Source organism: Pinus tabuliformis, chromosome 2_2 (assembly GCF_031772625.1).
Source record: "Pinus tabuliformis cultivar Carrire ecotype Pingquan chromosome 2_2, CPIR1, whole genome shotgun sequence".
NCBI classification, from domain to species: domain Eukaryota; kingdom Viridiplantae; phylum Streptophyta; class Pinopsida; order Pinales; family Pinaceae; genus Pinus; species Pinus tabuliformis.
In genome coordinates this window covers 800,416,810-800,444,191 of record NC_142300.1, presented here as the reverse complement: position 1 = coordinate 800,444,191, position 27,382 = coordinate 800,416,810, and the positions used below count along the sequence as shown (strand labels likewise).

Sequence of the window (27,382 nt, the reverse complement as noted above, 5' to 3'; positions counted from 1 at the left end):
AGCAAAAAACACAAGTAACCAACAAGATACGATCCCCAGCGGAGTCGCCAATTTGTTGGGGGGAAAAGTATCCAATACGGAATGACCCTATCCCACTCTAAGGGTGATAGTACCTCAGCAACAACTGAATGCAAAACTATTCAAGATTACTTCTTTATGGGATGAGAGAGGGAAGAAAGAGATGATCTACTAACCATTATCTTACGCTTAATAGTCGATCCAGTCTTCACTCCTTGCTGCTTGCTCCTAACTCCTTGCTCTTTCACCGGCCCAGCTACACAAAGATCCTGTAAAAGCACAAGAAAAGGAAACTACAAGAAGCATACATCCATAATTGATTCAGGGATTAGCATAAATCAAATATACAAGCATCTATTCACCATAAAGACACATGCATATAGAAGAACCTAAAATACTTTATTAAAAGAAGAAGTAAAGTTCTAAGAGAGTTACAACCATAATAGGCCCAATCCAGCAACACCTCCCAGCGGAAAGAAATCTCCTCTTCACCTCCTTCAAGCAATCACCCAATAGTTCTATACACAAACCAACAACACTTCCTTACTTGCACAAAATTCCAGCCTCCCTAGACCTCATGAGAGAGCTCTATATATAGGGTTTTGGAGAAAGGATGAGTCATCTTGAGACTGGCATGAAGCTGACTAGTGTCCTCTCCCACTTTAGTTAATCTTAAGTTCTTGAGTCCACTTGGAGATTCTTGCTTCCACTTGGAGATCAAGACCCTCTTACTCATCACAAGGCGAATTCCTTGACCCAAGTGTCAGTTTGGAAGCTTCCTGGGCAGTTGACACCTTGCAGAATGACTGTGCCACTTGGCCAATCTCGCCTAGCGCAGGTAGCCTTCATTAGATTTGACATTCAGCGCAGGTACAGAGTGGAGCAGTTGACATTCAGCGCAGATGCTCAGTGGAGCAGCTGACATGATCCAGAAACTGCTTGTTTTTGAGTGTTTTCAAGTGGAGAACTGATTTTCAGTGCTGTGGTTTGCTGACCTTGTTCCTCTAGGGGTAAGAACAACATGTTTAGGGACTTTGGATCCATCAGATTATTGACATTTCATGCTCCATGCTGTTAGGCACAAAAATGTCTATAACACTTGGGGTTGGGGGAGATTATCCTCTATTCGAGCCTCCCCCTGTGAGGGGGTTAGACACCTTTGTTTCTCTTTCTCTCATGCGTTTTTCCTCCTTTTGCCCCTTGGCCTTACATTTGTTGTCGGGGGTGCCCCTATTCAATTTTGTGGCTGATTTTTCGGTAATACGTGGAAATGACTCTCGGCAACGGATATCTCGGCTCTTGTTATGATGAAGAACGTAGCGAAATGTGATACTTAGTGTGAATTGAAGAATCCCATGAATCATCGAGTTTTTGAACGCAATTTGCGCCCGAGGCCTCGGTCGAGGGCACGTCTGTCTGGGCATCGCATCCCATTCAAACACGCTGCCTACAATATGCTAGGGAGCAGCAGAGTTATTCATCCATGCCCCATGCGGTGCAGTCGGCTGAAATACCTCAAGTGATGTTTTGTGGCGTGCGTCGGCGAGCGGTGATCTTGTCCCCTTGGATGGGCAGTCGGCGTTAGCTGATGCGGGCTTTGTGTGGCATCGCTCGAACTTGATTTGCTCTCTCTTTTCCTCCCATGGGGTAGGGTGGATTTAGCTCCAACTTTGCGACCTCAGCTCAGGAAAGAACACCCGTTGAGTTTAAGCATATAATTAAGAGGAGGAAAAGAAACTTACAAGGATTCCCCTAATAGCGGCGAGCAAGCCGGGAAGAGCCCAGCATGAAAATCGGGCGGTGACACCGCCTGAATTGTAGTCTATAGAAGCGTCCTCAGTGGCGGATCTGGGCCAAGTCCCTTGGAAGGGGGCACCTGAGAGGTTGACAGCCCCGTCGGCCCGAGACTCCGCCGCATCTTGAAGCATTATCGGCAAGTCGGGTTGTTTGGGAATGAAACCCTAATTGGGTGGTAAATTCCATCCAGGGCTAAATACGGGCAAGAGACCAATAGCGAACAAGTACCGTGAGGGAAAGACTTTGAAAAGAGAGTTAAAGAGTGCTTGAAATTGCTGGGAGGGAAGCGGATGGAGGCTGTCAATGCGTCTCGGTCAGATGTGGAATGGCTCAGGCTAGTCCGCCGCTCGAATTGAGGTGCAAACGAACACGGGCTGCTGCACCGTCACAAGTGCGAGTGGATTACTTCTTGTTAGTTTCCCACTGCGGTAGTCGAGGAACGAAGCTTGCACCCTTGTGCACATGCGCGCTCGTGGTGTTGGTTGGCGGGCTTTCCATTCGACCCGTCTTGAAACATGGACCAAGGAGCCTAACATGTGTGTGAGTCAGTGGGTTTGAAAACCTGCGAGGCGCAAGGAAGCTGATGGGTGAGATCCCCTCTCTGGGGGGGTGCATCGTCGACCGACCTTGAGCTTATGCAAAGGGTTCGAGTGTGAGCACACCTGTTGGGACCCAAAAGATGGTGAACTATGCCTGAGCAGGGCGAAGCCAGAGGAAACTCTGGTGGAGGCTCGTAGCGATACTGACGTGCAAATCGTTCGTCTGACTTGGGTATAGGGGCGAAAGACTAATCAAACCATCTAGTAGCTAGTTTCCTCCAAAGCTTCCCTCAGGATAGCTGAAGCTCACACGCGAGTTTTATCGGGTAAAGTAAATGATTAGAGGCATCGGGGGTGTAACACCCTAAACCTATTCTCAAACTTTAAATAGGTAAGAGGGTGCGGCTGCTCCATTGAGCCGCACCGTGGAATAGAGAGCTCCAAGTGGGTCATTTTTGGTAAGCAGAACTGGCAATGCGGGATGAACCGAAAGTCGAGTTACAGTGCCGAATTGCACGCTAACCTAGATCCCACAAAGGGTGTTGGTTGATTAAGACAGCAGGACAGTGGTCATGGAAGTCGAAATCCGCTATGGAGTTTGTAACAACTCACCTGCTGAATCAACTAGCCCCAAAAATGGATGGCGCTAAAGCGCAAAACCTATACTCGACCATCGGAGTAATTGCCTAGCTCCGATGAGTAGGAGGACGCGGGGGTCGTTGAGAAACCTTGTGCCTGAGCTTGGGTGGATTGGCCCTCGGTGTAGATCTTGGTGGTAGTAGCAAATATTCAAATGAAAACTTTGAAGACTAAAGTGGGGAAAGGTTCCATGTGAACAACACTTGGAAATGGGTTAGTCGATCCTAAGAGATGGGGAAGCCTTGTATCAAGGGTGCACTCTGCATGATCATCAAAAGGGAATCGGGTTAATATTCCCGAACCGAGACATGGCAGCGAGCAGCAACGTTAGGAAATCTGGAGACGTCGTTGGGGGCCCCGGGAAGAGTTATCTTTTCTTTTTAACAGCTTGCCCACCCTAGAATCAGTTCACTCGGAGATATGGTCCATCAGCTGGAAGAGCACCACACATCTTGCGATGTCCAGTGTACCCTCGGTGGCCATTGAAAATTTGGAGGATTGAGTACCGTTCATGCTCGGTCGTACTCATAACCGCATCACGTCTCCAAGGTGAACAACCTCTAGTCAATAGAAAAAGGTAGGGAAGGGAAGTTGGCAAAATGGATCTGTGAGTTTGGGAAATGGATTGGCTCTAAGGGCTGGGCCTAGGGGTCTGCGCCCTCAACTCGTGGGCTGTTGGCAGTCTGTGCAAGCTACTCTCGCGGCGAGGGCGGGTAGTTGCGTGTCGATTGGGCTACGGGCGTAGAATGCCCCCTGCCGGGGGCTTTTCCCTAGGCGTTGAACAATCAACTCAGAACTAGTACGGAAAAGGGGAATCCGACTATTTAATTAAAACAAATCATTGCGATGGTCCCTGTGGATGCTGATGCAATGTGATTTCTGCCTAGTGCTCTGAATGTCAAAGTGAAGAAATTCAACCAAGCGCGGGTAAACGGCAGGAGTAACTATGACTCTCTTAAGGTAGCCAAATTCCTTGTCATCTAATTAGTGACACGCATGAATGGATTAACGAGATTCCCACCATCCCTATCTACTATCTAGTGAAACCACAACCAAGGGAACGGGCTTGGCAAAATCAGCAGGGAAAGAAGACCCTGTTGAGCTTGACTCTAGTCCGACTTTGTGAAATGACTTGAGAGGTGTAGAATAAGTGGGAGTCGTTTCTGGTGCAAGTGAAATATCACTACTTTTAACGTTATTTTACTTATTCTATGGGGTGAAGATGGGGCACTGCCCCTGTTTTTGGCTTAAGGCATGCTTCAGCGGGTCGATCCGGGTGGAAGACATTGTCAGGTGGGGAGTTTTCCTGGGGCGGCACATCTGTTAAAAGATAACGCAGGTGTCATAAGATGAGCTCAACGAGATTAGAAATCTCATATGGAACAAAAGGGTAAAATCTCATTTGATTTTGATTTTCAGTACGAATACAAATCGTGAAAGCGTGGCCCATCGATCCTTTATATTTTTAGAATTCGAAGCTAGACGTGTCAGAAAAGTTACCACAGGGATAACTAGCTTGTGGCAACCAAGTGTTCATAGCGACGTTGCTTTTTGATCCTTCGATGTCGGCTCTTCCTATCATTGTGAAGCAGAATTCACCAAGTGTTGGATTGTTCACCCACCAATAGGGAACGTGAGCTGGGTTTAGACCATCGTGAGACATGTTAGTTTTACCCTACTGATGAACGACACCGCAATAGTAATTCAACTTAGTAAGAGAGGAACCGTTGATTCACACAATTGGTCATCGCGCTTGGTTGAAAAGCCAGTGGCGCGAAGCTACTGTGTGTTAGATTATGACTGAACACCTCTAAGTCAAAATCCACGCTAGAAGCAGTGCATGTCACTCTTCGACTATATCTTGACCTGCAATAGGGGCGTTGCTTTGTTGCCCCCAGGGGCCTGTGTCATTTGCAAACCACGACCGTGAAGCATCTCGGTCGGGGCAACTTTGAAGTTCATTTCCAAATGGTCATTGAGAAGAATCCTTTGCAGATGACTTAAATACGCGACGGGGTATTGTAAGTGGCAGAGTGGCCTTGCTGCCACGATCCACTGAGATTCAGCCCTTGGTCACCTCGATTTAGAGCTTCGCTCTTCTCACAAACAAAATCTGGGCAACCCTCTCACGCCTCTGCCTGTTCCTCGAGACAACAATTTTTCATTGCTTGGGGGCAGGAAATTTGGGGTTTCCACGTCGTGCCCCGGCACCCAAAATTTGGGGTTTCCATGCCGCGCCCAGGCGCCCAAAATTTTGGGTTTCCACCCGACGCCTAAAATTTGGGGTTTTCACCGAGCGCCTAAAATTTGGGGCTTCCATGTCGCGCCAAAAATTTGGGGTTTTTACCTGGTGCCTAAAATTTGGGGGTTCTGCCTGGAGTAGAAAAAAATTGGGGTTTCCATGTCGCACCTAAAATTTGGGGTTTCCGCCTGATGCAAATTTTTTTGGGGTTTACAAGTCACGCCCAAGCCTGGGGAAACTTGGTGTTTCCATGTCGCGCCTCGGTGCCCAAGCCAGGGGAAACTTGGGGTTTCCATGTCACGCCCCGACCGAAACGGGTGACGCCCAAGCCTAGGGAAACTTGGGGTTTCCGAGTCGCGCCCCGACGCCCAAGCCCGAGGAAACTTGGGGTTTCCGAGTCGTGTCACGATCAAAACTGGCGGCGCCTAAGCCTGCGGAAACTAGGGGTTTCCAAGTCACACCCCGGTGCGCACGCCTGGGGAAACTTGGGGTTTCCATGTTGCAGCACAACCGAAGCCAGAGGCGCCCAAGCCTGTGGAGACTCGGGGTTTTCTATGTCGCACCCTAGCACCCAAGCGTGGGAAACTTGGGGTTTCCATGTCCCGCCCTTGATGGAACCACGGGTTTCCACATTTTACGGGATGATGGAATCGTGGGGTTTTCAACAATGCCCCAACGTGGGGAACTTGGGGTTTCCATGACGATGCAAACCAGCTCACAAGTCTCAGGAACTTGGGGTGTTTTGAAACCGCTGCCCAGGTCTGGAGAACTCGCTGTATCCATGTCGCGGCACACCCTAAATCGCCCGAGAGTCTGTGGAACTTCAGATTTCCACGTCGTGGGGCCAGGAAGAGCCACCAAATTCCAGGGAACTAAGGGTGTCCATTTGGCGGCGTGATGAAAACTTCTACCCAAGTTAGCGGACACACACAGGGTTTCCATTTCGCGTCACAACAAAAATTGCTACCCAAGTCTTGGAAATGCGGTGTAAGGACCTGCGGTTTGGTTTCTCCCCATCGATGCAAAGTGTGAACTCTACAACCAAAATGTGCAAAGGGACATAAGTATAATGCACATTAGAGGTGGAGCGATGGTTGGTTTATATCGTGGGAGCGTTTGGCATAACCCACGGGCCGACTTACATGTTGGGGTGACTTGAACGAAGGATTGTTTGTCGGCCAACAATTGAATGGAAAGTTTGTGACGTGTAAGGGCGTTTTGGCACGTCGTGGTCGAGTCAACCTAGGCAGCAACTCGCCCAACCTCTCGTATAAATAAGGCAAGGCGTTGGAGCATTTGGCATTCATTCAAAGATGGACATTCGAACATGAGCATTCGGTGATCAAGAAAAAGTGCGAAGTAGTGGAGCAGGTCGCAAAAGAGGCGCAGGCATATATGCGCCCGCTCTTGGGCAAGCACACATGATACGCACGGGTTTCGGTTATCGGGTGTGGGCGCGGGTAAGGAAGGTACCCGCCGTTCGGTGTGACACGGGGTGGCTCAGGTAGGTCGCCCGCCCATCGTGGAAGAAGAAACACAGAGGTGTCTCAAGTGACTCGGGTAAGTCGCCTGCCTATCGTGCAAAAGGAAACGCGGGGTGACTCGGGTGAGGTCGCTCTCCCGTCATGCAGTGGTAAACGAGGTTCAGTCGAGAAGTACGGTTGGTAGCTTGTGTGAGGGCGCGCCCGCCCAGCTCGGGCAAGGAACTCGGTTGGCACACGAAGGTGTTTCCTATTTGTAAAATTGGCTAAGTATGAAATTTGGTGTTTCCCAAGTATACTTGTAAAGCCTCATAAACATTGTAGAGTTAAATAATATATTGTATTCGGGCAGACTCATTGTTTAGGGAGTTTCCCCTCCCTTTATACTGTGCAATTGTGTTCTTCATGTATAATTGCTGATGACAACGAATGTGTATGGATGTTCATTCGTATAAAGGAAACATAATAATACTTGGTTGCGAAAAACAAACTAAGTATACTAATGGCTAGGCATAGTCCATGAACATAAGTATTGGTGAAAAGAAAGTGTTCGGTGGCACCGCACCTCACCAGGTATGGTTGAAAGACTACTGTAGGCCTGGGGGCATGACACGCAGGGTTCCCATGTCGCTCGCGCCGTGTTGGGCATGGTGCATGCCCCTTTATACCTACACGATGGGTGAGCCACTGACGGAAGGCGCGTGGGCGACCCTTGTTGCGTGCCTGGATGAAAGAGTTGACCATATGCGAACGAGTTAGGATGCAGGAATGTGTGCAACGTGCGGTGACGGGTGTAATCGGTGAGGTGTTGGAGCCGACCCATGGGTGCGATGGTGCACACAAAGGGACGCAGCAGTTCGTTGGAATGGGGCATGTCGAGGTTATGTGGTAGGTCAACTGGGCATGCATGTTGATGGAGCCAACCCTTTTTATCCTTCAGAGACACGGCCCTTGGGTGAAAGGATGCGTATAAGTAAGGAGGATGACGTTCAACGAAGGGACATCGAACTCAGACTTCCACATTGCAGAACAAGTGCGAAGGAAGGAGTTGGGTGAAAACGGAAGGAAGAGAAGGACGCGGTTAAGAGGGTCGCACCAGCGCGCGGATTACAGAGGGTGGTTCAGGCTTGGTAGCGCGGATAGTCAGAGGGGGTGGGTTACCGTCTAGGCAAGTAGACCGCAATATGCGGCCTCACTATGGACCGCACCGACGGCCCGAGTTTGGGCACCGCGGAAGGGAAAGCCGGGCTGACAGGTTCGCAGTTCAGGTGTGGAGTTGTGTCGTGCAGGCCGCGGTCCAATGTAGCACAACCACACGACACGACAGGTTGAAAGAATAATTGAAGAAGATAAATTTATGGTAAGTTATTTTCACTGCATTGTTAAGAAAACTTATTGGAAAATTGACCGAGTGTTGTAGTAGGTGAAAACCGTGTACTCAAGTATTGGTAAAAGGAAAAATTACGGCGGTGCCACACCTGCTTATGCATGGTTGAAATACTAACACTAGGATAGGAGCGTGACATGGGGTCTTCTAGTCCCTCCTCGACAAAAGTCGCCAAATTGCGGGGAACCCGGGGATTCCATTTCCATGGACTATCAAAAGTTGAAAGAAGGACAGAGTGCCGGGGAACGAAGTGTTGAAGAAACAAAGTGCAAAGAGGAGGAAGGAATCGACTTGTGCTTGGGGGATATTATTCTCAAGGGTCTAGGGCTTCGCAATGACCAATAAGAAGCTTCAACGAGAGAAATTTACGGAAGGGATTTCCTCTCTGAGAGAGAGGGGGGTTTTTCCCTGGCAGAGAGCCAACATCTTGTGTTCATGTTCTTATGTTTTTGGCACTAGTTTGATGAAAGTAAACACACATGCTTTAATAAGAAGAGAAGAAGATCAAGTGATTAGTATAGTGGTGAGTATTCCCGCCTGTCACGCGGGTGACCCGGGTTCGATCCCCGGCAACGGCGCCAAAATGTTGGGCAATTTATTGGGCTTAAATTGCTGCATTAAATTATCAGCCAGGGAAACTCGTGAGCTTGTGATGATGCCAACAAAATATATGCAGGAGTAGGCAACTAACTCTATGTCTAACTAAATAATTTATGATTCAACATAATATGCAAGGGAAGAGGCTCCTAACTAAGGAGGTCCTGGTTGTCCTTCCCTACAGTATCATAGAGAAATCATTCATAAAACCAGAAACTTGAAATAAAGACAAGATGATGAACTTTAATTGTTGTTCAGATTCAAAGAGAGAGAAAGACTAACTTAGTCTCTTGATTGTCCTCTCATGTACTAATCCAAACTAAACTAAGATTCATCCATAAGCATAATAAATGAAATGACTTGAAACATAAAAGCACAAAAGAATGAATTTCAATTACCATATAAATCAATGGAGAGAGAGCCTAACTTAGACTCTTGGTCTCTCCTCATATGATACTTGAAACATAAAAGCAAAAGAATGAATTTCAATTATCATGCAAATAAAATAGAGAGAGAGAGCCTAACTTAGACCCTTAGTTGTCCTCTCATATTCTGATTAGATTCTAATTTAAAACTCATTCATCAATCACAAACAAATCCTCAAACATCTAGACAAATAAATGAAATAAGATCTAATATGAAATAACATGTTTCTCTCATCCTTTTAGAGTGAGCTCAATTCTCTTGAGAACAAGACAAATTATTCCATATACTACATTAAGGAAAATTAAATCTAAAACTACATAATGGAAATAAAACTACATAATGGAAATATATGAAAAATGAAGCTTTATTCTATTCCATCATAAGTTGGATACATGCTCTAAGAGTCCTCCCTTTGGAATGGAGGAGGTACTCCTATTTATACAATAGGATGAGATAACAAACTCATAATGATGATCCACTAATCTCTCTTTTAGTTCCATACATTTCTCAACCATCTAGACACATAACCCTATCCTCCATGATTTCCTCCATGAGGTCCATGATTTTCTCCATGATCTTTTCCATGAGGCTTATCTTATCAAATTCGAATTTGATCATTCAAGGCCACATAAAGATGCCCTGGAAGCTTCCTTTGTACCTACACATGTCAACAAACTCATTCTAATTGTTAGGTATAAGTATAAGCATTTTATTTTCTAAAGTTTAGCCATAAATTCACTTAAAAATGTTAAGAATTAATAAACTTTGGAAAAGCATAGTTATAACCCAATAATGAGGTAAATGGAATGATGTGGAGGTGGAATGAAGGTAAAATGTGAAGATATTGGTGAATAATGGAGTGAAAATAGGGACCCTTTTGAAGCCCAACAGTGCAGATAACCAATTCAACTCTACAAATATGTCATGATGAAGAGCAATATCATGATGAAGTCATGAAGGGCCACTAAATCAAAGTACGGGAACAAGCGAGTACAACTAAGCATCCATGTGATAAGTGTTATGAAGGATAGACAAGGTGACAAAGGAGTAGCTAGATGACAAAAAGGCCCTGATATATATCAAGAAGGCCACTTTCCACGAAGGGAGAAATGACATGAAAAACCAGGAGGGAAAGTGATCGATGGTCGGTACCCTGCCAAGAAGAAGTTCAAACAAAGACTTCATGACATCGAAGGAAAGAAGGAGATCAAGCGGCTGAAGGACCCACGAAGATGACGTTGTTTATGAATGGACAAGTCCCTAGCTAAGAGGGAGTTCTAACAAGTTCCCAACTACAAAGGAGCTTGGACAAGTTCCTTGTCAGAGGAAACTTGGGCATGTCTTCCCCAATCAAGGGGAAGAGATAGACACAAAATTCTTGTCTTCACTTGGCAAGAAATAACGGGAGGATTGGGAAATCATTTGGCATCTGATGCTCTTTGAGGATGTGTAGGGAACCCAAGACAAGAGTAGGCAAGAGGAGCGATATTCTTTGATGGCTGGGAACCGAAGACAAGAATTGTCCTAGAAGGTCATACTCAGGGAACACCTGGGTGGGTATGTACCTTTGGAGACAATGACAAAGGTGTTTATAAGCTATTGGCCTCGCCAACATTGTGCTTCGATCTTATGAGAGATAAAGCTGTTAGTCAAGGCCTTGCTATGAACAATGTTGGCTAATATGATGCTATAACAGATGGGTTGCCAATCTGGTTTCTCTTATGCGAATTATTCAAGATTGAAAAATAGCCAAACACCTTGTAATGATTTATGAATACCTCCCTAGTTAAGAGGGGGTGTTGAAGAAAGTGTAACTGGATTCGGTCTTCATAAATGTAAAATAAATATATATATATATATATATATATATATATATATATATATATATATATATATATATATATATATATATATATATATATAGATATATTATATTTATCATTGAGTTTCTTGTTCATTGAAATAGGCCTAGAACATGTTAAAGTGTCATCCCGTGTCGTGCCATGTGTGGGGGTGCGCAGGCACATGGGGGCGTGCCGAAAATGCTAAGTCATGACTGCCACTGTGCCTTCTTTGTTTGGGTCATGCACCCATGGAAACCCCGAATTTCGTTCGGGCGATTCGGGTCGGCTCGCCCAGGGCGGGTCGGGTCATGTCGTGCCGTGTGTGGGTACCCCGGTACACGTGGCCGTGCCAAAAATTCTAAGTCGTCACCGCCCGTGTGCCTTCTCCACATTCGTGCGGCCCGTTTGCCCGACACTCCCTCGGGCCTTCATTCGGGTCGTGCACCCATGGAAAACCCAAATTTCGTTCGGGTCATGCACACATGGAAACCCCAAATTCCGTTCAGGCGGGTCGGGTCGTGATGTGTGTGGGTGCCCGTGCAAACGCGTTCGGGCAAGTCGGGTCAGTTCGGGTCATGTCGTGCCGTGCGTAGGTGCTTGGGCACATGTGGCTGTGCAAAAAATGTTAGGGCGTGACCACCCGTGTGCCTCCTGCACGTTTGCACGACCTGTTTGCCCGACACTCCGTCGTGCCTTCGTTCGGGTCGTGCACCCATGGAAACCCAAAATTTCGTTCGGGCGGGTCGGGTCGTGCCGTGTGTGGGTGCTCAGGCACACGTGGCAGTGCCAAAAATGCTAAGTCATGACCCCCTATGTGCCTTCTACACGTTCGTGCAGCCAATTTACTCGACGCTGCCTTGTGCCTTCATTCAGGTCGCACACCCATGGAAACCCCAAATTTCGTTCAGGTTGTGCATACAAAGAAACCAAAAAAAAAATTCTGGTCGGGTCATGTCATGTCATGTGTGGGTGTCCGTGCAAACGCGTTCGGGCGGGTCGGGTTGGCTCGCACAAGGCCAGTTGGGCCGTCTCGTGTAGTGTGTGGTTGCCTGGGCACATGTGGCCATGCCAAAAATGCTAAGTCATGAACACCCATGTGTCTTCTACACGTTCGTGTGGTTCATTTGCCTGATGCTTCCTCATGCCTTTGTTCAGGTCGTGCGCCCATGGAAACCCCAAAATTTCGTTTGGGTCGTGCGCCCATGGAAACCCCAAATTTTGTTCGGGCGGGTTGGGACGTGTCGTGTGTGGGTGCCCGTGCAAACGGGTCGGGTCGGGTCGGGTCGTGTCATGTCGTGTTGTGTGACAGTGCTCCAGGAACACGTGGCCATATAAAAAATGCTAAGTTGTGACCGGGGGTGTGCTTTGTGCATGATTGTGCTGCTTGTTTTCTCGAATCTCCCTTGTGACTTCATTTTGGTCGTGTGTCGGAGCCCATGTAAACTCATTCGAGCGGGTCGTTTGCTGTGTAATAACACATTCGGCTAGGTCATTTTCCATGTAAACTCATTCGGGCAGGTCATTTGAGGGCGCCCGTGTAAACTCATTCGGGCGGGTCGGGCGAGGTCGTATGTGCAAAAATGTTCGGGCGGGTCGGGCGAGGGCGTCCGTGCAAACCCGTTCGGGCGGGTCGTTTGGGTGGGTCGAGTGAGGGCATCTGTGCAAACCCGTTCGAGCGGGTCATTCGGGTGGGTCGGGCGAGGGTGTCCGCGCAAACCCGTTCGGGCTGGTTGTTGGGGTGGGTCGGACGAGGGTGTCCGTGCAAACCTGTTTGGGCGGGTCGGGAAGGGGCGTCGTTACAAACCCGTTCGGGCGGGTCGTTCGGGTGGGTCGGGTGAAAGGCACGCCCAGGCGAACGAACCTATATCAAAAAATGCTAAGTTGTGACCCGAGGTAGGCTTTGTGCACGTTCGTGTAGCTCGTTTTCCCGACTCTCCCTTGTCGGTTCGTTTCTGTCGTTCGAGCGCCCATGCAAAATCGTTCGGGTGGGTCGTTTGAGGGCGTCCGTGTTAACTCGTTCGGGCGGGTCATTCGGGCGAGGGCATGCTCGAGCGAACGAGTTCATATCAAAAAATGCTAAGTTGTGACCCAAGGTTGGCGTTGTGCACGTTCGTGCAGCTCGTTTTCCCGGCTCTTGTCACTTCGTTTCGGTCGTTCAAGCGCCCATGCAAAATCATTCGGGTGGGTCGTTTGAGGACGTCCGTGTCAACTCGTTCGGGCGGGTCGTTTGGGTGAGGGTGCACTCAGGCGAATGAGCCCATATCAAAAAATGCTAAGTTGTGACCCAAGGTTGGCTTTGTGCACGTTCGTGCAGCTCGTTTTCCCGGCTCTTGTCACTTCGTTTCGGTCGTTCAAGCGCCCATGCAAAATCATTCGGGTGGGTCATTTGAGGGCATCTGTGTTAACTCATTCCAGTGGGTCGTTTGGGCGAGGGCACAATCGTGCGAATGCGCCCGTATTAAAAAATGATAAGTTGTGACCCGAGGTTGGCTTTGAGCACTTTTGTGCAGCTCGTTTGCCCGGCTCTCCCTTGTCACTTCATTTCGATCGTTCGAGCACCCATGCAAAATCGTTCGGGTGGGTCATTTGAGGGCTACCGTGTGGATGCGTTCGAGCGGGTCATTCGGGCGAGGCTGCGCCCAAGCAAATGAGCCTGTATCAAAACATGCTAAGTTGTGATCCGAGGTTGGCTTTGTGCATGTTTGTGCAGCTCATTTGCCCGGCTCTCCCTTATCACTTCATTTCGGTCGTGCGGGCACCCATGCAAATTCGTTCTGGCGGGTCATTTGAGGGCGTCCGTGTGAACTTATTTGGGCGGGTTGTTGGGGCGAGGGTGCGCCTGGGTGAATGAGCCGATATCAAAAATGCTAAGTTGTGACCTGAGGTTGGCTTTGTGCATGTTCATGCAGCTCGTTTGCCCGACTCTCCCTTGTCACTTCGTTTCGGTCGTTTGGGCGCCCATGCAAAATTGTTCAGGCAGGTCGTTTGACGACGTCCATGTCAACTCGTTCGGGCGGGTCATTCAGGCAAGGGCGCTCCCAGGCAAACGAGCCCGTATCAAAAATGCTAAGTTGTGACCCGAGGTTGGCTTTGTGCACGTTCGTGTAGCTCGTTTGCCTAGCTCTCCCTTGTTGCTTCGTTTTGGTCATGCGCCTCCATGGAAAATCGTTCGAGCTGGTCGTTTGACGGCGTCCATGTGAACTCATTCGGGCGGGTCGTTTGGGCGAGGGCGTGCTCGGGTAAACGATCCCGTATCAAAAAATGCTAAGTTGTGACCCGAGGTTGGCTTTGTGCACGTTCGTGAAGCTCGTTTACCCGGCTCTCCCTTGTCACTTCGTTTCAGTCGTGCGGGCACCCATGCAAAATCATTCGAGCGGGTCATTTGAGGGCATCCGTGTGAACTCATTCAAGTGGGTTGTTCGGACGAGGGCGCACCCGGGCAAACGAGCCCGTATCAAAAAATGCTAAGTTGTGACCCAAGGTTGGCTTTGTGCACGTTCGTGCAGCTTGTTTGCCCAGCTCTCCCTTGTCGCTTCATTTCGGTCGTGCGGGCACCCATGCAAAATCATTCGGGCGGGTCATTTGAGGGCGTCCGTGTGAACTCGTTCGGGTGGGTCATTCAGGTGAGGGCGTGCCCAGACGAACGAGCCCGTATCAAAAAAGCTAAGTCTTGACCCGAGGTTGGCTTTGTGCCTGTTCGTGCAGGTTGTTTTCCCAACTCTCCCTTGTTGCTTCATTTCGGTAGTGTGGGCGCCCATGCAAATTCGTTCGAGCGGGTCATTTGAGGGCGTCCGTGTTAACTCGTTCGGGCAAGGGTGTGAACGTTCGAACGGGGTGTATCAAAAATGCTAAGTTGTGACCCAAGGCTGGCTTTGTTCACATTCGTGTAGCTCATTTGTCAGGCTCTCCCTTGTCACTTCGTTTTGGTCGTGCGGGTGCCCATGCAAATTCGTTTGGGTGGGTCATTTGAGGGCATCCGTGTGAACTCTTTCGGGTGGGTCGTTTGGGCGAGGGCTTGCCCGGGCGAACGAGCCCGAATAAAAAATGCTAAGTTGTGACCCGAGGTTGGCTTTGTGCATGTTCGTGCAGCTCGTTTTCCAGTCTCTCCCATGTCGCTTCGTATCGGTCGTGCTGGTGCCCATGCAAATTCGTTCGGGCAAGTCGTTTGAGGGCATCTGTGTGAACTCGTTCGGGCGAGCGTGCGCCCAGGCGAACGAGCCCGTATCATAAAATGCTAAGTTGTGACCCATGGTTGGCTTTGTGCATGTTCATGCAGGTCATTTTCCCGACTCTCCCATGTCGCTTCGTTTCGGTCATGCGGGCGCCCATGCAAATTTTTTTGGGCGGGTCGTTTGAGAGCATCAGTGTGCACTCGTTCGGGCAGCTCGTTCGGGCGAGGGCACGCCCGGGTGAAAGATCCTGTATCAAAAATGCTAAGTTGTGACCCTAGGTTGGCTTTGTGCACGTTTGTGCTGCTCGTTTTCCTGGCTCTCCATTGTCGCTTCGTTTCGGTCGTGTGGGCGCCCATGCAAATTCATTCGGGCAGGTCGTTTGAAGGTGTCTGTGTGAACTTGTTTGGGCGAGGGCGCGCCCGGGTGAATGCGCCCGTATCAAAAAATGCTAAGTTGTGACCCGAAGTTGGCTTTGTGCACGTTCGTGCAGCTCGTTTGCCTTGCTCTCCCTTGTCGCTTCGTTTCGGTCGTGCGGGCACCCATGCAAAATCATTCAAGTGGGTCGTTTGAGGGCATCTGTGTGAACTCGTTCGGGTGAAGGCACGTCTAGGCGAACGAGCCTGTATCAAAAATGCTAAGTTGTGACCCGAGGTTGGCTTTGTGCATGTTCGTGCAGCTCGTTTCCCCCGCTCTCCCTTGTCGCTTCATTTCGGTCGTGTGTTTGCCCATGCAAATTCGTTTGAGCGGGTCATTTGAGGGCATCCATGTCATCTCGTTCGGGCGGGTCGGGCGAGGGCACACCCGGGTGAACAAGCCTGTATAAAAAATGCTAAGTTGTGACCCGAGGTTGTCTTTGTGCACGTTTGTGCAGCTCATTTGTCTAGCTATCCCTTGTCCCTTCGTTACGTTCGTGTGGGCGCCCATGTAAACTCGTATGGGCGGGACATTTGAGGGCATCCACGTCAACTTGTTTAGGCGGGTCGGGCGAGGGCGCGCCGGGGGGAACGAGCCCGTATCAAAATTGCTATGTTGTGACCCGAGGTTGGCTTTGTGCATATTCGTGCAGCTCGTTTTCCCGCCTCTCCATTGTCCTTTCGTTACGGTCGTGTCCGCGCCCATGTAAACTTGCTTGGGCGGGTCATTTGAAGGCGTCCGCGTCAACTCGTTTGGGCAGGCCGGGTGAGGGCGTCCGTGAAAACTCGTTCAGTCGAGGGTGTCTGTGTAAACTCATATGGGTGGGTGTGGTGAGGCTCCCTTGCTCACCTTGGCCCCCCCCGGTGCCTCGTGCCCATCCAAATGATACAAGTGACAGGTTTCCTTTTCGTGTGAAAGGTGGGTTTGTAATTGAGTTGTGTTTTCGGGTTTGCCTAAAGGATGGCCGATTTTCATCTTCTCTCCATCCCCACTCAGTAGCGCATGAGCGGTGATGTTGGCCATGCTCATCTCGGGAGGCATAGGAGAACAATTCCCCTTCTGCTCTTCAATTTCTTGGAGTTGTATGGGTTGTTGTGGTGTGGCTCCTTGGCTCGTCTTGGTCCCCTCATGCCCCTCCAGATGATACTAGCGACAGGTTTCCTTTTCACGTGAAAGGTGGGTTGGTAATTGAGTTTTGTTTTTGGGTTTTCCTGAATGATGCCCTTGGGTCATTTGTAGGGTGGCCGATTTTCATCTTCTCTCCATCCCCACTTGGTAGCGCATGAGCAGTAATGTTGGCCATGCTCGTCCTGAGAGGAATATGTGAACAATTCCCCTTCAGCACTCTAAGTTCATGGAGTTGTCTATGGGCTGTTGTGGTGTGGCTCCCTGGCTCGTCTTGATCCTCTCGTGCCCCTCCAGATGATACCAGCGACAGGTTTTCTTTTCGTGTGAAAGGTGGGTTGGTAATCGAGTTGTAATTTCGTGTTTTCTTGAATGATGGCCTTGTGTCATTTGTAGGGTGGTTGATTTTCATCTTCTCTCCATCCCCACTCGGTAGCACATGAGCAGTAATGTTGGCCACGCTCATCCTAGGAGGCATATGTGAACAATTCCCCTTCTACTCTCCAAGTTCTTGGAGCTGTATGGGTTGTTGTGGTGTGGCTCCCTGGCTCGTCCTCGTCCCCCTCGTGCCCCTCCAGATGATACCAGCGACAGGTTTTCTTTCCGTGTGAAAGGTGGGTTGGTAATCGAGTGCGTTTTCAGGTTTTCTTGAACGATGGCCATGGGTCGTTTGTAGGGTGGCCGATTTTCATCTTCTCTCCATCCCCACTCGGTAGTGCATGAGCGGTAATGTTGGCCATGATTGACCTGGGAAGCATATGTGAACAATTCCCCTTCCGCTCTCCAAGTTCTTGGAGCTGTATGGGCTATTGTGGTGTGGCTCCCTAGCTCGTCCTGGTCCCCTCGTGCCCATCTAGATGATACCAACGATAGGTTTTCTTTCTGTGTGAAAGGTGGGTTGGTAATCGAGTTGTGTTTCTTGGTTTGCCAGAATGATGGCCTTGGGATATTTGTAGGGCGGCCGATTTTCATCTTCTCTCCATCCCCACTCGGTAGCGCATGAGCGGTAATGTTGGCCATGCTCATCCTGGGAGGCATATGTGAACAATTCCCCTTCCGCTCTCCAAGTTCTTGGATCTGTATGGGTTGTTGTGGTGTGGCTCCCTGGCTCATCTTGGTCCCCTCGTGCCCCTCTAGATGATACCAGCGATAGGTTTTCTTTCCGTGTGAAAGGTGGGTTGGTAATCGAGTCGTGTTTTCGTGTTTGCCTGAATGATGGCCTTGGGTCATTTTTAGGGCAGCCGATTTTCATCTTCTCTCCATCCCCACTCGGTAGTGCATGAGCGGTAATGTTGGCCATGCTTGTCCTAGGAGGCATATGTGAACAATTCCCCTTCCTCTCTCCAAGTTCTTGGAGCTGTATGGGCAATTGTGGTGTGGCTCCCTAGCTCGTCGTGGTCCCCTCGTGCCCCTCTAGATGATACCAGCAATAGGTTTTCTTTCTGTGTGAAAGGTGGGTTGGTAATCGAGTTGTGTTTTCGCGTTTGCCTGAACGATGGCCTTGGGTCATTTGTAGGGCGGTCGATTTTCATATTCTCTCCATTCCCACTCAGTATCGCAAGAGTGGTAATGTTGGCCACGCTTGTCGTGGGAAGCATATGTGAATAGTTCCCCTTCCGCTCTCCAAGTTCTTGGAGCTATATGGGTTGTTGTGGTGTGGCTCCCTGGCTCGTCCTGGTCCCCCTCGTGCCCCTCCAGATGATACCAGCGACAGGTTTTCTTTCCGTGCGAAAGGTGGGTTTGTAATCGAGTTGTGTTTTCGCATTTGCCTGAACGATGGCCTTGGGTCGTTTGTAGAGTGGCTGATTTTCATCTTCTCTCCATCCCCACTCAGTAGCACATGAGCGGTAATGTTTCCCATGCTCGTCCCAGGCGGCATATGTGGACAGTTTCTCTCTAAGTTCTTGGAGCTGTAGGGGCTATTGTGGTTTGGCTCCCTGGCTTGTCTTGGTCCCCTTGTGCCGCTCCAGATGATATCAGTGACATGTTTTCCTTTTGTGTGAAAGGTGGGTTGGTAATCGAGTTGTGTTTTCGTGTTTGCCTGAACGATGGCCTTGGGTCATTTGTAGGGTGTCTGATTTTCATCATCTCTCCATCCCCACTCGGTAGCGCATGAGCGGTGATGTTGGCCATGCTCGTCCCAGGAGGCATATGTGAACAATTCCCCTTATTCTATCTAAGTTCTTGGAGCTGTATCGGTTGTTGTGGTGTGGCTCCTTGGCTCGGCTTGGTCCCCCTCGTTCCCCTCCAGAAGATACCGGTGACAGGTTTTCTTTCCGTGTGAAAGGTGGGTTGGTAATCGAGTTGCTTTGTCAGTTTTTCCCAAGCGATGGCCTTGGGTCATTTGTAGGGCGATCGATTTTCGTCTTCTCTCCATCCCCACTCAATAGCACATGAGTGTTAATGTGGGCCATGCTTATCCCTGTCCCTCTTTCCCATCCCAACGATAAGAATGTTGAAAGTTTTCTCGGCGCTCCTTTGAGCCTTCGTTGTTGCGGTCCCAGATGGAAGCCCCAAAAATTTGTCATGCCTATGTCGCTATCGTGCCCCTCAGTTGTTGTGAATAGAGAATTTTGTTTAGGCTGGGAAACCATTTGTGGCTCCATTGAAATTGGCTCCCCATTATATTGTTCACCTCCTCCCTGTTTGGTGCGGAGGGTTTTGCTTTTCATGTGAAAGGTGGGTTGGTAATTGAGTTGGTTTTTTTGGTTTGCCTCAAGAATGGCCTTGGGTCATTTGTAGGGTGGCCAATTTTCATCTTCTCTCCATACCCACTCGGTAGCACATGAGCAGTAATGTTGGCCATGCTTGTTCCGGGAGGCATATGTGAAAATTCCCCTTCTGCTCCAAGTTTTGGGAGTTGTATGGGTTGTTGTGGTGTGGCTCCTTGTGATGGCTAGCCTCTTCATTGTTCGGCTGTTTATGGTGCCCGCATCTTGTGCTTGTACTCTTTCCATGTTGGCATTGTCAGTTGAGATGCATACATTTAAGAGGGACGTGGAAGGGTTTTGGTTGTAAACCACCTACCCCTCCCTCTTGCTTTCTTTTTCCGTCGGGCGATGTGAGGCATTGTTCTCCTTATTGTAAAGTCAAGGGTTGGCATTCCTTTCAAAGTGCACATCGTTCATGGTTGCGTTGGCTTTGAGGTTTTGATAGATGTGTTGACCCATATGTTTGATCGATGGGTCAGATTTTCCCTTGCATCTTGCATGCGTGGCAGGATTTTGCGGTTGGAAATGTTAAGTCACAACGTTTATGGGCATTTTTTGTTTCAATTGTGTATGCGCTCCTGGTCCATTTGGGAGGAGGCTTGCTATGTCGATGGTGGGGGCTATCTGGAAGAAGGATTTCAAGCTGGAACACTTCGACCTCCCTCCTTTGCGTGGAGGTGGCCGTAGGGGGAAATTATTCATCATCCAGTTGGTAAAGCTGTGGGAAATCTCCTAGGTTGCATGTACGTAGGGTGCGGGGGGTGCGGAGCTTCCTGATCCTTCCTCCTGTTTGGATATGTCCTTGTATTATGTAGCGTGCCTCTTGATTTGAATTTATTTCCTTCCTTTGCCTTTGCATCGTGGTTGCCACAGGTGGTCAAGTGATCGAGGTCCACCGTTGCTGCTGTCTGGGTGGACTCCTAGGTGGCCTCGGTGCGTGGCGTGGAGGGTCAGAGGGCACATTTCTAAGAGAGGTTGTGGGCTCAGTTGGTATTTTTGTTTTGTTTCCTTCCGTTTCCTTTGCATTGAGGCTGCCACAGGTGATCATACGATCGAGGTCCATCATTGCTGCTATCCGGGTGGACTCCTAGGTGGCCTCTCTGTGGGGAGGGGAGGGTGGGGGGCACTTGTTGTTTCAATTGTGTATGCACTCGTGGTCCAACGGGGAGGAGGCTTGCTACATCGATGGTGGGGGCTATCTAGAAGAAGGACTTTGAGGTCGAACACTTCGACCTCCCTCCTTTGTTTGGAGGTGGCCGTAGGGGAAAATTATTCATCGTCCGGTTGGTAAAGCTTTGGGAAATCTCCTAGGTTGCCTGTACGTAGGATGCGTGGGGTGCGGAGCTACCGATCCCTCCTTCTGTTTGGATATGTGTTCTTGTATTGTGTAGCGAGCCTCTTGATTTTCATTTATTTCCTCCCCCTTTGCCTTCACATCGTGGTTTCTGTAGGCGGTCAAGTGATCGAGGTCCACCGTTGCTGCTATCCGGGTGGACTCCTAGGTGGCCTTGGTGCGTGGCATGGAGGGTTGGGGGGGCATTTCTAAGAGAGGTTGTGGGCTCAGTTAGTCTTGTTTTATTTCATTCCATTTCCTCTGCATTGAGGTTGCCGCAGGTGATCATGCGATCAAGGTCCATGGTTGCTGCTGTCCAGGTGGACTCCTAGGTGGCCCCTATGCAGGGAGGGGTTGGTTGGGGGGCATTTCAAAGGGAGGTTGTGGGCTCGGTTTGTCTTGTATGATTTCCTTCCCTTGCATTTTTGTCGAGGCTGCCACAGGTGATCATCCGATCGAGGTACATTGTTGCTGGTGTCCGGGTGGACTCCTAGGTGGCATCGATGCGGGCATGGGGAGGTTTGTATGGCCTCTCTATGATAGAATTTGTGTGGTCGGTCATCCTATTTTTATTTTCATTCCTTTTCCTTCGCATCGAGGCTACCGCAGGTGGTTGGGAGATCGAGGTCCATTGTTGCTGCTGTCCGGATGGATTCCTAGGTCGCCTCGGTGCAGGGAGGGGAGGGTTGTGGCTCATTTATAATATAGAGGTTGCATGGTTGGTCATCCTCATTTTGTTTCCTTTGCATCAAGGCTTCCGTAGGCGAGCGGGTGATCGAGGTCCACCACTGCTGCTGTCCAGGTGGACTCCTAGGTGGCCTCGGTGCGGAGCGTGGAGGCCTTTGGAGGCATTTCTAAGGGAGTGGGTGAATGATCACTCGTTTTCTTGTTGGTTGGGCCATGGATGCAAACTCCAGAGTGGCCTTGGTGTGTTGTGGCTTGGCAGTTTTGCCCATTTGTTTGACATGTCCTTGGCATGTTGCGTGTGCTTCCTTCTTGGGATGCAAGAGGTGCAAGGCATAAAAGTTTTACATGATATTTTGACATCTCTTTGACTTGATGGGTGTTCAGGTTGGCTCTCAGTAAGAGAGTTCCCGGAATTCCCTTTGAAGTGGGAGGGTGCTACCTGGTTGATCCTGCCAGTAGTCATATGCTTGTCTCAAAGATTAAGCCATGCATGTCTAAGTATGAACTAATTCAGACTGTGAAACTGCGGATGGCTCATTAAATAAGTTATAGCTTTTTTGATGGTACCATACTACTCGGATAACCGTAGTAATTCTAGAGCTAATACGTGCACCAAGTCCCGACTCTTTAGAAGGGATGCATTTTTTAGATAAAAGGTCGGCACGGGCTTGCTCGCTTCTCCGATGAATCATGATAACTAGATGGATCGCACAACCCTTGTGCTGACGATGCTTCATTCAACTTTATGCCCTATCAACTTTCAATGGTAGGATAGAGGCCTACCATGGTGGTGACAGGTGACGGAGAATTAGGGATCGATTCCGGAGAGGGAGCCTGAGAAACGGCTACCACATCCAAGGAAGGCAGCAGGCACGCAAATTACCCAAACCTGACAAGGGGAGGTACTGACAATAAATAACAATACTGGGCTCATCGACTCTGGTAATTGGAATGAGTACAATATAAATCCCTTAACGAGGATCCATTGGAGGGAAATTCTGGTGCCAGCAGCCGTGGTAATTCTAGCTCCAATAGCGTATATTTAAGTTGTTGCAGTTAAAAAGCTCGTAGTTGGATCTTGGGTCGTAAAGGTCGGTCCACTTACTCGGTGTGCACCTGCCCTTCCATCCCTTTTGTCGACGGTGTGCTCCTAGCCTTAATTGGCTGGGTCGTGGTTCCGACGCTGTTACTTTGAAAAAGTTAGAGTGCTCAAAACAGCTTATGCTCTGAATACATTAGCATGGAATAACGTGATAGGAGTCTAGTCCTATTGTATTCGCCTTCAAGACCGGAGTAATGATTAATAGGGACTGTCGGGGGCATTCGTATTTCATTGTCAGAGGTTAAATTCTTGGATTTATGAAAGATGGACCACTGCGGAAGCATTTTCCAAGGATGTTTTCATTAATCAAGAACGAAAGTTGGGGGATCGAAGATGATCAGATACCGTCCTAGTCTCAACCATAAACGATGTCGACCAGGGATCGACGGATGTTGCTCTAAGGACTCCGCCAGCACCTTCTGAGAAATTAGAGTGTTTGGGTTCCGGGGGGAGTATGGTCACAAGACTGAAACTTAAAGGAATTGACGAAAGGGCACCACCAGGAGTGGAGCCTGCGGCTTAATTTGACTCAACACAGGGAAGCTTACCAGGTCTAGACATAGTAAGGATTGACAAATTAAGATCTCTTTCTTGATCCTATGGGCGGTGGTGCATGGCCACTCTTAGTTGGTGGAGCGATTTGTCTGGTTAATTATGATAACGAATGAGACCTTAGCTTGCCAACTAGCTACGCGGAGGTTCCCCTTCGCGGCCAACTTCTTAGAGGGACTATGGCCATTTAGGCCATGGAAGTTTTAGGCAATAACAGGTCTGTGATGCCCTTAGATGCTCTGGGCTAAAAGCGCGCTACACTAATGCAGCCAACAAGTTTTTATTCCTGGTTCGAGAGGATCTGGAAATATTCTCAAATTGCATCATGATGGGGATAGACCATTGCAATTATTGGTCTTCAACAAGGAATTCCTAGTAAGCGCGTGTTGGGTTTTGGTTGCAATGTGGGACTTTGTGGTGCGTCTCTAGGGGAGCGGGTTTGGTGTTTGGCGGGAACATTGTTGGTTGCTTGTCTCAAGGTAACGCTTGTTTTTTCGTGTGTGCTTGCAAGCCATGCTTGTGCTTGTCCCATCCATCCTTCGTTTTTCTTCCCCTTGATGTGTTTGTGTAGGGGGTTCAGAAGCTTCTTTCTTGGGAGCCCTTCGGACGATCTATTCGGCCGAGCATGGTTGCCGCAAAGTTGAGGTGCTTGGTAAATACGATGGATAAATTCGGACTCATTCATAGCGGCGGTGCTCTGTCTTTTTTTCATTGGAAGGCATGGGCCAAGGGTGTAGGATTCCATAGTCGGTTCTCTCGAAAAGGTGGTGGTGGTTGATGTGTTGCTTGGGTGAGCTTTTTCGCTGGTGGTTGGGTCGAGGGAGTGGTTGCACGCGCGCCTGGTAGCTCAAACCTTCCCTGAGGGGAGATTGTTGGGGTGCAGTCAGTATGGGATGGATGAAGAGTGGTTCAACCCGTTGGGCTAGCCTCCCTAGTCCCTCCTGACCATTCCTCGACATGCCCTCGTGGAAGGGTTGGGTGTCCAGGTAATGAAAAACCCATCCCTCGGTCTGAGCTCCATCAAGATCGCAATTTTCCCCGTCGACAGGCATGAGGGTGGCAATCTTATCTCATGCCTTTGTCGTTGAGGGAATTCCTTGTCCTCTCGTGATCCACTCCCCTTCTAAGGGAAAAAGAAGTAGTGGGTTGTGTCTTCGTTCCTCCCTTTGGATTGTGGGTTTTTTTGGGACTTGTGTCATTTCTTTGTTTCGTGGTGTGCAGTTTGCGAACGTCCCTCTCTCTAGTGGCCTTGCACCATCAATGTATTTGTGGCCCGTGGCTTTCTCCAGCATTGAGTGTCGGCCCGTGACAACTCCTCTTTGGAGTTTGATTCTTTGACACCCATTGACTTTCTCGCTGGAAAGGTTGTTGGGTGTTTTGTACACGGAGGGGTGCAATAGCGGGGTGGGTTTGTGTTATTGGCAGCAGTCTATTTGTCATTTGAAGCCTTGTGCCACTAGGTTGTGGGGATGTTTGCCTCTCAGTGACGTGCTCCAGAAACTGGTCTCTTCATGGCCCTTGTCTTTTCTATTGGTCAATTTTAGTTTGTGATTTATTTCCTTGGTTTTTTGCTACGTTGTAAAGCTAGAAAGGGTGTTGTGTTGAATGCATGTGGGAGGGTGTGAAGAGGTGGGACACCTTTTTGATTGGGTGCCTTATTTGATTTCTTTTTGGTTAGCGGACATCTACTCGGTGTGCTGTTGAGCTTCTCTCTTTTCTTGGGATATTTGTTTCTTTGGTGTTGTTTTCTTCCCTTCTTCCTTTCGGCCCCAACTTTACGGAGGAGAGGTGGGATTGTTGTGGATTAGTGTTCGGGAAGGACGAAAAGTAGTGTGAGTTCCCAGGGTGGTCACCCTAGTCCTTCTCGATTGTCGTCCCTTGCATTTCCCCTCTTTTTCCGAAGGTGCGGGGTTTGGGAAGCTTGTTCTCTGTTTGAGCCTCCCCTTGTGAGCCGATAGCCACGTTTGATATCTCTTGCTTTCTTGTTGTTTTCTTCCCTTCTTGCTTTTGGCCCCTTAGCTTTATGAAGCAAAGGTGGGATTGTTGTGGATTGGTGTTCAGGAAGGAAAAAAAGCAGTGTGAGTTTCGAGGGTGGCCACCCTAGTCCTTCTCGATCGTCGTCCCCTGCAGTTGCCCCCCTTTTTGCGAAGGCACGGGGGTGGGGAAGCTTGTTCTCTGTTTGACCCTCCCCCTGTGAGCTGGTAGACGTGTTTGATATCTCTCTTTCTTTCATGTTGTTTTCTTCCCTTCTTCCTTTTGGCCACTAGCTTTACGGAGAAAAAGGTGGGATTGTTGTGGATTGGTGTTTGGGAAGTACGAAAAGCAGTGCGAGTTCCCAGGGTGGCCACCCTAGTCCTTCTCGATCGTCGTCCCCTACAGTTCCCCCCTTTTTATGAAGGCACGAGGTTAGGGAAGCTTGTTCTCTGTTTGAAGCCTCCCCTTGTGAGCCGGTAGCCATGGTTGATATATCCCTTTCTCTCTTGTTGTTTTCTTCTCTTCTTCCTCGTGGCCCCTAGCATTATGGAGAAAAGGTGGGATTGTTGTGGATTGGTGTTCTGGAAGGAAGAAACGCAGTGCGAGCTCTCGGGGTGGCCACCCTAGTCCTTCTCGATCGCCATCCCCTTCAATTCTCCCCTTTTTCCGAAGGCATGGGGCTTGGGAGGCTTGTGCTTTGTTTTCTACCCTTTTCTTCCTTTCAGTCCCTAGCTTTACGGAGAAAAGGGGGAATTGTTGTGTGCCGGTGTTGGGGAAGGGCTAAAAGCAGTGTGAGCTCCTGGGGTGGCCACCCTAGTCCTTCTCAATTGCTGTTCCACACATTTCCCCCCTTTTTGCGAGGGCGTGGGGCTAGGGGAGATTGTCCACTATTCGAGCCTCCCCTTGTGAGGGGGTTAGACACCTTTGTTTCTCTTTCTCTCATGCATTTTTCCTCCTTTTACCCCTTGGCCTTACATTTGTTTTGGGAGGTGCCCCTATTCAGTTTTGTGGTCGATTTTTTGGTAATACGTGGAAACGACTCTCGGCAATGGATATCTTGGCTCTTGTTACGATGAAGAATGTAGAGAAATGTGATACTTAGTGTGAATTGCAGAATCCCATGAATCATCAAGTTTTTGAACACAATTTGCACCCGAGGCTTCGTTCGAGGGCACGTCTGTCTGGGTGTCGCATCCCATTCAAACGCGCTCCCTTCAATATGCTAGGGAGTGGCGGAGCTGGTTGTTTGTGCCCCATGCAGTGATTTCGGCTGAAATACCTCAACCGATGTTTCATGGAGTGCGTTGGTGAGCGGTGATGCGGGCTTTGTGTGGCATCGCTCGAACTTGCTTTGCTCTCTCTTGTCCTCCCATTGGGTAGGGCGAATTTAGCTCCAACTTTGCGACTTCAGCTCAGGCGAGAACACCTGCTAAGTTTAAGAATATAATTAAGCAAAGGAAAATAAACTTACAAGGATTCCCCTAGTAGAGGCGCAAGGAAGCTGACGAGCAAGATCCCCTCTCTGGGGGGCTGCATCGTCGACCGACCTTGAGCTTATGCGAAGGGTTCGAGTGCGAGCACACCTGTTGGGACCCGAAATATGGTGAACTATGCGTGAGCAGGGTGAAGCTAGAGGAAACTCTGGTGGAGGCTCGTAGCGATACTGACATGCAAATCGTTCGTCTGACTTGGGTATAGGGGCAAAAGACTAATCGAACCATCTAGTAGCTGGTTTCCTCCAAAGTTTCCCTCAGGATAGCTGGAGCTCATGCGCGAGTTTTATCGGGTAAAGAAAATGATTAGAGGCATCAGGGGCGTAACGCCCTCGACCTATTCTCAAACTTTAAATAGGTAAGAGGGTGTGGCTGCTCCATTGAGCCGCACCGTGGAATCGAGTGCTCCAAGTGTGCCATTTTTGGTAAGTAGAACTGGCAATGTGGGATGAACCGAAAGTCGAGTTTGTTGGAAATAATACTGAGAGGGGGGGTGAATCAGTATTATCACATTAATAAAACTTTTTCATTTCCATAATCAGATTCATATATGCTACTTCCACAACTTCTTATGATTAAGTTAATTGATCTTCAATGTGTGCATTAGAACATTATCAACCATATTATCAGATAACAGATGACGTAATAGAGAATAGATCATCACACATAAAGCACACACATGAACACCATGATATAAGGTGGAAACCCAATGCGGGAGAAAAACCACCTGCTGCAAGTCATCTCAATCTTCTTCTTAATAAGAAAATCCTTTTACAATATTTGTACTGGTGCAGTCTTATACCAGTATGGGAGCTACAACCCCCTTTGCTCTTATACTAGCCGATCCAT

General features: G+C 49.0%; 3 non-coding genes and 2 pseudogenes across 3 annotated transcripts; all 5 read left to right on the top strand.

The window, feature by feature from the left end:
• Positions 1 to 1,290: 1,290 nt before the first annotated feature.
• On the top strand, positions 1,291 to 1,444 carry LOC149195164 (5.8S ribosomal RNA). The gene has a single exon (XR_016255241.1). It is a non-coding gene; the product is annotated as a 5.8S ribosomal RNA (ribosomal RNA).
• A 247-nt stretch (positions 1,445 to 1,691) lies between these two features.
• On the top strand, positions 1,692 to 5,080 carry LOC149195163 (25S ribosomal RNA). Its single transcript, XR_016255546.1, has one exon. It is a non-coding gene; the product is annotated as a 25S ribosomal RNA (ribosomal RNA).
• A 16,771-nt stretch (positions 5,081 to 21,851) lies between these two features.
• Positions 21,852 to 23,526, top strand: LOC149195162 (18S ribosomal RNA; annotated as a pseudogene).
• A 2,551-nt stretch (positions 23,527 to 26,077) lies between these two features.
• LOC149195161 (5.8S ribosomal RNA) lies at positions 26,078 to 26,231 on the top strand. Its single transcript, XR_016255293.1, has one exon. It is a non-coding gene; the product is annotated as a 5.8S ribosomal RNA (ribosomal RNA).
• Positions 26,232 to 26,442: 211 nt separating this feature from the next.
• Positions 26,443 to 27,382, top strand: part of LOC149195160 (25S ribosomal RNA) — a 4,917-nt pseudogene continuing 3,977 nt past the window's right edge.